At 41.4% G+C, this 9,126-nt stretch overlaps 1 pseudogene; it reads right to left on the reverse strand.

Annotated features, from left to right (window-relative positions):
* Positions 1-4,001: 4,001 nt before the first annotated feature.
* On the reverse strand, positions 4,002-4,688 carry LOC144761878 (exosome complex component CSL4 pseudogene; annotated as a pseudogene).
* Between the last annotated feature and the right edge of the window lie 4,438 nt (positions 4,689-9,126).

Consider the following 9,126-nt stretch of genomic DNA (forward strand, 5'->3'; position numbering starts at 1 on the left):
TATTATCCTAATGCCTCACAGTAGTTAGAAACAAATTTCAGGATTGTTTACTGCCAGGGCATGTAAAACGTAACAGTGCATGTCTAACATTTTAATTTCAATGCACCCTGCCCTGTAGAGTAACTAGGGCCTACCGTAGAGATAACTTTAATGCAATAGGAGTTTAAGGCTTGACAAGGGTGTTTTATTGCCACATCAAATTGAAAGTTTTAAACTGCAATTACATGCCTGGAACATGTTTTAAGGAGCTATGTAAGTGGGTGGCACAATAAATGTTGTAGGTCCACTAGTAACATTAAATGTAAGCCAATTTTACCATGTTTTAATAAGTGAGCACAAGCACTTGAACACTGGTTAGCAGTGGTAAAGTGCACAATGTTCTAAAGCCAACAAACACTCAGCAAATTAGGAGGGTGAAGGCAAAACATTTTAGACCACCCTAATGCTGACAGATCTAACAACATGTTAAACTGATACCTTGCTGGTAGACACCATCAGAAACTAGAGACAATAGTAGAGAAGAGTGCAAGGGGCCTATTATCAACAACTAGCGATATTTATTGCTAAATAGGCTTAGCGAAAAAAAATTTATCGCCGAGCATCGCCGGATTTTATCGCAGAGAGAACGTGCTATAAGCAATGTTTATCTCTGAAGCGATACAATTTCCGACGATAATGCCGAAATGCGTGAATATCACTGTAAATCCAGCGATATTCATGCGTTATCGCTAACAGGGACTTAGCCTGAATATCCACCTCCCATTGGATAAACAGGCTAAGAACTGGTCTGAGCAGGCGTTAGGTTTTAGAGATATTTGCGCTTAGTGCGAATATTTCCATCGCTACACCTGCGCTGATAATAGGCGATAGCGATGTTAGCGACTGCTTTCAGTCGCTAACAGATTGGGCGCGCCCACTTTGCTTGTCATTAGCGATAAATATTGCTGACATGCAAAGCAGGCCCCAAACCGCTCGCTATCGCCTACAAGCTGTCGCTAACTGCTGTTAGCGACAGCTTGCTAATAGGGTGATAGAATTATCGCCGCTTAGCGGCCAAATACGGCCGCTAAATCGGCGTTAATCTCTTATCGCCCTCCTTGATAATGTCCCCAACTTCTCTGTTACACTCTTAAGTATCCCTATTTAAAATCACATGGAGTTTAAGGTTTCCTGTCATAAGGTTATATGACATGGATGGGTTTAAGCAAACGTCCATTCCTTCCTGAATCTTTTCTTTGCAGACTTGCTTTTAAATGCACTAGCCTTAGAGCAATGATTAGTCAATTACTGAAAGACAAAGAGATTTGTGAATAGCCTTTTGCAAATAAAACTCTTGCTAAGAGGTATAAACACAAAAACATTTTAAAAACAAGTATAATTGCTGTATATATAATATCAATTATAATGGTTCCAAGGACTTTGTAATGCCAATGTATCTATACGAAGCAATGTTGAAGTATGCGGAATATTCCTATCAGAAGTAAGCCAATTAAGGATTATGTTCTTTTCACAATTTTAAAAACAGTGTTCACTTCTTACCGTAAATATTTGGGCTTTTCATCTTTTCAAGCACGTTAGGTTCTTAGGTACAAATTGTACATCTGTATCTCATGGTTGAACATTGCGCGACTGCACCAGATTTTAAGGGGCAAATCTGGTGCTGAAGTGTTAATTTTGACACATTTTGTTAGCAAAAGCATTTATGTTTATGTTCTTGAAGCAACAGCGACTTCAAATGTCCATAACCAGAGGTCGGAGTCAAATAAAGTCAGTAGAACGTGGCAAAAAGACTGATCTACATAACCAGTATGGTTTAAGTGTAAATCAGTCTCCTCAAAGGGGCAGGTTGTGAGTGTCTCTAGGCAGAGGAAACCTGTAGAAATGTGATCGAAACGCACATAATCTACCTACAGCTTGTTGTTATTTAAAACTATTTTTCAGGTTGTTTGGACCCTATAAAAGTGTTCTTATTTACTCCTGGCCAGTCCTTTTTCAGAGTGGTAAAGTTTCCATGTACTAATTCACCGATGTTTTATAATCACACATGTATACAGGCTCTTTTGAGAAGCTGTGGCAATCTTTATTTTTTTATTTTTTTTATTTTTTGTAGTCCTCATCTCACCACTAACGAGTGCAAATTATCTCCTATGGCCCAATCTTATCCTGGACGCCCGGGCCAGAGTTCTTGCTTTCGCTTGGGGCCAACCCAGCCTGCCTTTTTATACCGAGGCATGGTTTAATCATTGGACCTTGCATATTTTATCTCAGCCTCATTGCTATTTCCCTTTCCATAACGGTTTCCACACCGTGCTATTTACATTGTGAGTTAAAAGTGATTCTAAACATGCCATTCTAAGTGTTGCTCGAAGCCAATTTTCGTATAGTGGAGGGCTGGCATCCTTCCAGATCTTACAGATTTCTCTTCGAGCAATCAAAATTAAACAAAAAAATAAAGCAACTTGTGTCTCCCTCAATTCAGCAATAAGGTCTGCATCCAGGCCAAACATGACTTTAGCTAAGTTCAAACATAACTTTGTTTTAAAAATACTCTCAATAGCCCTCTCCACTCTACCCCAGAATGATCCAACTACCGAACAATCATAGAAAATGTGAATATCATCCGCTTCTATGAGTCCACATCTTGGACAAAGAGGAGATGGGTTTACGAACTTCGCTAGTTTTTTCGGTGTATAATAAAGCCTGTTTATAGTATAGAATTTTTTTTTTTTTTAGAGAAACAGTCCTAACATATTTATAGAGTACTTTGAGATGGTTGTCGTACAAGGTAGCTGAGTCTGCAGCCAGCCTCGTAGAGTTCCAAACCCGATATAATAGGGGTGACTGCTCTTCCTCTACTTCCAGCATTTTCCTATACCAGAGCCCGACTTCCTTCTTCCCAGGCCCTGGAGATAGAAGAGCACGCTCGATTTCCCAGTTACCTTCTATGTTCTCTTTCTCGGCCATGAACCAGGAGCAGAGTTGGATGTATTTAAATCTAGAGAGGGAATCCCCTATCCTAGCTCTCAATACCTCCCACGGAAGGACCCCTTCTGATGTTATTAAGTCAGACCAAATGCTTATTCCTGCTCTCCTAATGGGAGGGGACAGGCTATCCCTAAGGCATGGGGGCAGACCTGGAGGTTCCCAGATTGGGGCACACTTAGAGTAATATGTGATGCCCCATCTTCCTTTAACTTTGTTCCATACTATAAGAGCCGATTTTAAAACCTTTTGACGTACTTTTTTGTAAAATTTTACTGCTCCAAATTTATATAGAAACCCGGACTCACCTCCCTCTAGCCCAGAGTTCTTCAAACTGTGGGGCGTGCCCGCCCATGGGGCGCAACACCATCCCAGGGGGGGCGCGCACACAACCCTAAAATCTTACCTTTGTTGTCCTCTGCGACGCAAGTCTTCACCCATTTCAAATGGGAATTTCTTTCATTAGCGAACTCTTGGTGACAGAGGGTTGGAGGGGTGAGGGAGGGGAAATCATTGGGCACGACGCGCCCATGCTTTTGTCAGCTAAGTGCTAACAGTTCACCATCCCAGGAGGGGGTTAATTGGTAGTGCTGAAATGCTTCAGCTGCAGTGGGAGGCAGGACGTCTCCCTAGCTAAAACCGAAAGCAAAGGAATAGACAGTCCTGTTCCTTGGCATTCGATTTCAGAGCAGAGGAGACTCCTTGCCTCCCACTGCAGCTTAGAAACTACTTTTATTTGTCTTTAAATACAAACATTACACTTTAGTTGCATTAAGAAAGCCTGCAAAAATAAACGGCATTACTCATTTTGTGCCGAATCGGATCCTATCAAACCATTTTCCGAGTAGTATAACCACTTTAGGCACTGAGGAGCAAAACAATTTTGAGAAACAATTTTTTGTTGGACATGAATCTGCTGATATGCCATCTATTCCGTCAACCAATGTACCCTTTGTCATGGACACCACATTGAGATGCAAGACTGTACATGTCCTAGAACAACAGATTGTATTTACACCAGGAGAGCTGCCAAACAATGCGGAGTGTGCAGCACAGCTCCAAGAGGCGCGGGAAACAACACTTCTGAGAAATTCAAGTTGACTACGTCTGTAGAAACTCTGGCTGCACCCGGGCCCCTTTCTTGAACTCCTTCATGTGCGGCTGCGGGCACTGCATCTCACACCAGCTGATAGGCACCATCTGTACTCCTGCTTCACTATGGGCAACCACCACGCCCAGCTCGTTCTCAGCGGTTGTCAACAGATAGTTGGACTGCGCATCACCAAGAGAAATAACTTGCCAGAACGATGTCACCAGTTCGGAAACTCTTGTACACTACAACCTTGTCTTTTTCAGAGGCTCGAATGTCTTCCTTTCGTATTGTTCCTCTGAATGTATTCTTCAATGGAGTGGATGCAATGTAGAGGATCTGAACTTTGGCAAAGCGGGAATTAATGCTGCACACCTTACAAGTGACAGTTGCACCCACGTCAGGTAGGAGCTGGAACTGCGCATCTCTCACCACAGAAACCGTAGGCAACATTTCATTATCACTTTTCTTCATCACATACCCTGAGAGGGAGGCATAAATATACCCATGCCTGCTGTATGTCCCACTGCCAGGGTAAAAGTCTTCAAGACTGCACAACCGTCTCCGGGTATACAGTACCGTGCTGGAGCCATGACCACTAACTGCTCTGCTGGTCCCAAACACTCTAGCGAAGCGACGCATGCTCTAACAAGCGTGAACCCACTGCAGCTGAAATAACTGTTCCATAGCTGCCAAGGTTTAAGATTGCAATGTGTGACACTTTTATCATTTCAGTGTAATTATGAATTACATTTCAACCACTGAGTGACACTTTTCTCGCAAGCAAAATCAAGCTGATGAGGGAAATGTATATAAACATTAGAAATGACACACATGCTACTTTAGGAAATGTAATTGCACTATAATTGTTTATTGGAGGTAGCATACAGCGAAATGTGCACATTGCGGAGTCCAGAGTGTACAGGGCACTTTATCGTGTAATTTGCACATGATGTTATCTGTTTGAGAGCATTTGCCACTTCTGAAATTTGTTTGATACCAGAACAGTTATTAGATACTGTATAGCGACATTATGTACTTTAGGTCGTAAGAGGCACTTGTTTTTAAAGCTTGTATGATATTATGTGTTAAATAATATGTCCAAGTTTATTGTTTGAAGTCAATGATTGGTGTTGTTTTAATATGGATGGATAATAATACTGACACCCATGTATTTGCAATATTTTTAATATGTGTATTTGTGATTGTATATATGGCTGACACACATATTGGATCATTAATTCAATTAATACACTTGCATACATTCTAGACCCCTTGACTTCAGAGTTTATGTGAGTTATCAGATCTTTAAAAACAATTTCTGTAATAGCAAAATTTGCATTGTGTTGCTTGGCTTTTTATTCCATAGGATAACTCTGTTATTTAATGACAGAATCATACATTGACTTGAAAGTCATAATTGGCTAAATATATTTACGAACAAGCTACCTGAGAGATTCAGAATATTGAATGGCTTTTAAATGTGACATATTGTTTTCCGTTGCCATGCTGCCACTGGCATTCCTATTTGATTATATTTTCGAAATTCAAAAGCTTTGTATGATCGTGGCGGTATTTAATACACAGTTCTTCTTACCCATGCACAGGTCTCCAACCTGTCACCTCACTCAGGTAAACTTGTGTGCCATCCTGCTCACTACCACTTGGATCGCAGGTGGAAAAGGCCTAACGCCACTGTATGTCAATTGGATAGTAAAGACTGTGGGCCTTATAAAGTTATTTGTTGCCTCGTCGCCACAGACACATACATACATGGGTAAAAACTACATCATGGCTGCAGGTTAGCCATGCCAGCATGGTGTTCTTGTCATCACTTGTGGTTCCTGACTGTAGGCCTACCAAAGCAGAAGGTGGTGAGCCCATCCTAAACTAAAATCCCCCATGCTGTGGTAGTGTTCTTCCGTGGTGTGGTACTTTTCTGCCCTACTACTAGTACTACACTAACCTAGTCACATAGCTAAAAAAAACTGTAACAGCAATTTATTCACGGCAGCAGCGGATAAGTGTTTAAATAGATGTAATTGATAACTACAGTTTAGTTAATATATTACCTGCTCTATCAAGACCTTAATAATTATTCATGATCGTCACTGGACAGCAGCTGAGCCCTGCTCCGGCCCGGTAGGCTTGGTCCCTCCCAGTCGCATGATAAATTACCGCCACCTATGTGCCATCAGTCATGCTGCAACCAATGAGTTTGTTCCTAGCACAAATACAGATATTGTTAAACTAAAAATAGAAGCTCAAGATCTGTTTCGAAAAGTCAGATTGAAAGCTTTCTTTCATGACAAAGAGAATAACAGGATACCAGAACCATCAAATCTCTCAAACAAGTCAACTTTCACTCCCACACCACAAATGGTTCCAAAACAAATTTTGGCATTCGAGCAAGTAGTTCTCTCCTCACTCACGCACTTAGGGAAACAAAAACATTACTACAAAAGAAACATCACAAAAGACCAACAGTTGGCCATTAAACAACTCAGTGCAGACACATCAATAGTGGTCAAGCCGGCTGACAAGGGGGGCGCCTTAGTGCTATGGCAAAAAGAAAAATATGTAGAGAAGGCAAAAAGTCAAATAGAAAACACGGAATGGTACAGGAAACTAACTGAAGATCCATCCAACATGATCCAACATGAAATTCAAATACAACTGAAGCAAGGTTTGGATGAAGGCATATTAGGCCCAAAAGAATTTGACTACTTGAGTAAGAAAAATCCGCGAACACCGGTGATTTATTTCTTACCCAAAGTACACAAAAACTTACAACACCCACCCGGAAGACCGATAGTCTCCGGGTGTGATTCCATCTTAGAGCCACTTGCAAAATATGTCGATGTGTTCCTGAAACCATTCATGTGCGAGGTTAGGTCATACATAAAAGATACAGCTGACTTTATCACTAAAATTGAAAGTTTACCCTTTGATGACCAACAAGAATTAATGGTGACATTCGATGTCAATTCATTATATACACAAATTCCCCAAGAGGAGGGACTTGAAGCCATTGAATTCTTTTTAGACACAAGGCCCAGACCCCATAGAGTTCCAACAAAATTTATAATCGAATTGGCGAGCTTGGCTTTAAAACGAAATTTTTTCAGATTTATGGAAACTTTTTACATGCAGGTGAAGGGCACCGCCATGGGGTGTCCTTATGCACCGGAGATGGCGGTGCTCTTCATGGCATTGTATGAAGAACGATTCATCTTCCAGAACAATCCATATGGCGTACACATCGTCAGATGGTATCGGTATATTGATGACGTCTGGTGCCAGTGGCGAGGGACTGAGACTCAATTGATAGAGTTCCACGAATGGTTAAACGCCAGACACCCTGACATTAAATTCAGCATGGCTAACAGTAACACACGATTAACATTTCTTGATGTAGAAGTGTTTCATGAAAATAGTGAGTTGGCCACAACTCTATACCGCAAAAAAAAGATAAGAACAGCATTCTCCACTATCGGAGCTTTCACCCACAGAGTCTGAAACAAAACTTACCCTACAGCCAGTTGCTTCGAATCAGACGCAACTGTTCGAGAAAAGAAGACTATCTAATAAATGCAGAAGTCTTGTGTGACCAACTCGCCAGAAGAGGATACCCCAAAAAAATGCTAAAACATGCGACCAAACGCGCATGGTTCACGCCCAGGGAAAATTTACTAATGAAAAAAGACAAAAAGCCATTAGAACAACTGGTATGTGTGACCACATATGGCCCACTGACCAACAAATTCAAATCAATAATCTTGAAAAATTGGCATTTATTGTCTAACTTAAATATTCCATTTCCCAAACCAATGTTTGCATTAAGAAAAAACAAAAGCATAGGACAGCAAATAATAAGGGCTGACTTGAGTATCCCCCAAATGAAGAGTGACTTACGCACATTATGGAAGTTTGGTCCAGCGAAGGGCCACCACAAGTGTGGAACCTGTATATCGTGCGCAAGCACTATTGAAGGCTCCTTGTTTGAACATAACACCATTAGATGGACCCACACAGAGTTCACTAATTGTAAAAGCAAAAACATCATCTATGTGATTATTTGTCCTTGCGACAAACTGTATATCGGTAAAACCACACAACAAATCACACAAAGATTGGCGCAACACCGATCAAGGATCAAACAAAAGGTATTGAATGCACCAATGGTCCAACACTGCATCGATCAAGGCCACTCAGAAAAAGATTTGAAATGGTCAGTATTGTCAAAAATAAAGGCTCCCCCACGAGGTGGAAATGTTGAAGCGCTACTACTACAGAGAGAAGCATATCTGATTTTAAAATATGACTGCGTGAGTACAGGTTTGAATGAATACGGAGAATGCTATAATCTGTTAACGGGCCGCATGTAACTTGACCACGGCCATAAGTTTGCCCTTTATTTCAAGAAAAACACTCCACGGACTTAATGAAGCTTTTGGACTACACGTCCCAGAAGTGTTAAATTAAATGTCCCCTTGATCAACTGAAGTTCTAAACTACATGTCCCAGAAGCAGCATGTCACATGACTAGCCTTAAAGGAATCATGTGACCGCAATAGTCACTCACACGAGTGATTCTGTGGCAGATGGAAGCAGCACTGAAATTTGCAGGTAAAACGCCGCGCACGCCCGCCTAATAATACAAATAGCATGAGCATGCAGGGTACAGAGAGTACAATATATTTTTCATTTCTGTATCCGTAGCACAGGCGGCAACCCTTAATTAAGACAGAAAAGGGCAGCACCCCCACCTACTAAACAACCCAGCATTCGGCATGCTCCTGAACCGAACGAAGTAAGTTCATGCCATTTTTGTAAACTTCGCATGACATGTACCATAAATGTGGGAAATACGTTTTGCTAAGATATGATCCCCCTCACCTCCGCAGATAAACGGTGAACTGTAAACAAAGTAAAAAGAGGTGGCGGAGTTCACTTCCCCTTCAACCTCATCTGGGACTAGCTTGGTGCACCGCGCCCTGACAAACAACAAAAAGTAAGTGCATTTTACCTGGGCGGTGAGCCCACGAGCCTTA

This window comes from Lissotriton helveticus, chromosome 6, assembly GCF_964261635.1.
Source record: "Lissotriton helveticus chromosome 6, aLisHel1.1, whole genome shotgun sequence".
Taxonomy (NCBI): domain Eukaryota; kingdom Metazoa; phylum Chordata; class Amphibia; order Caudata; family Salamandridae; genus Lissotriton; species Lissotriton helveticus.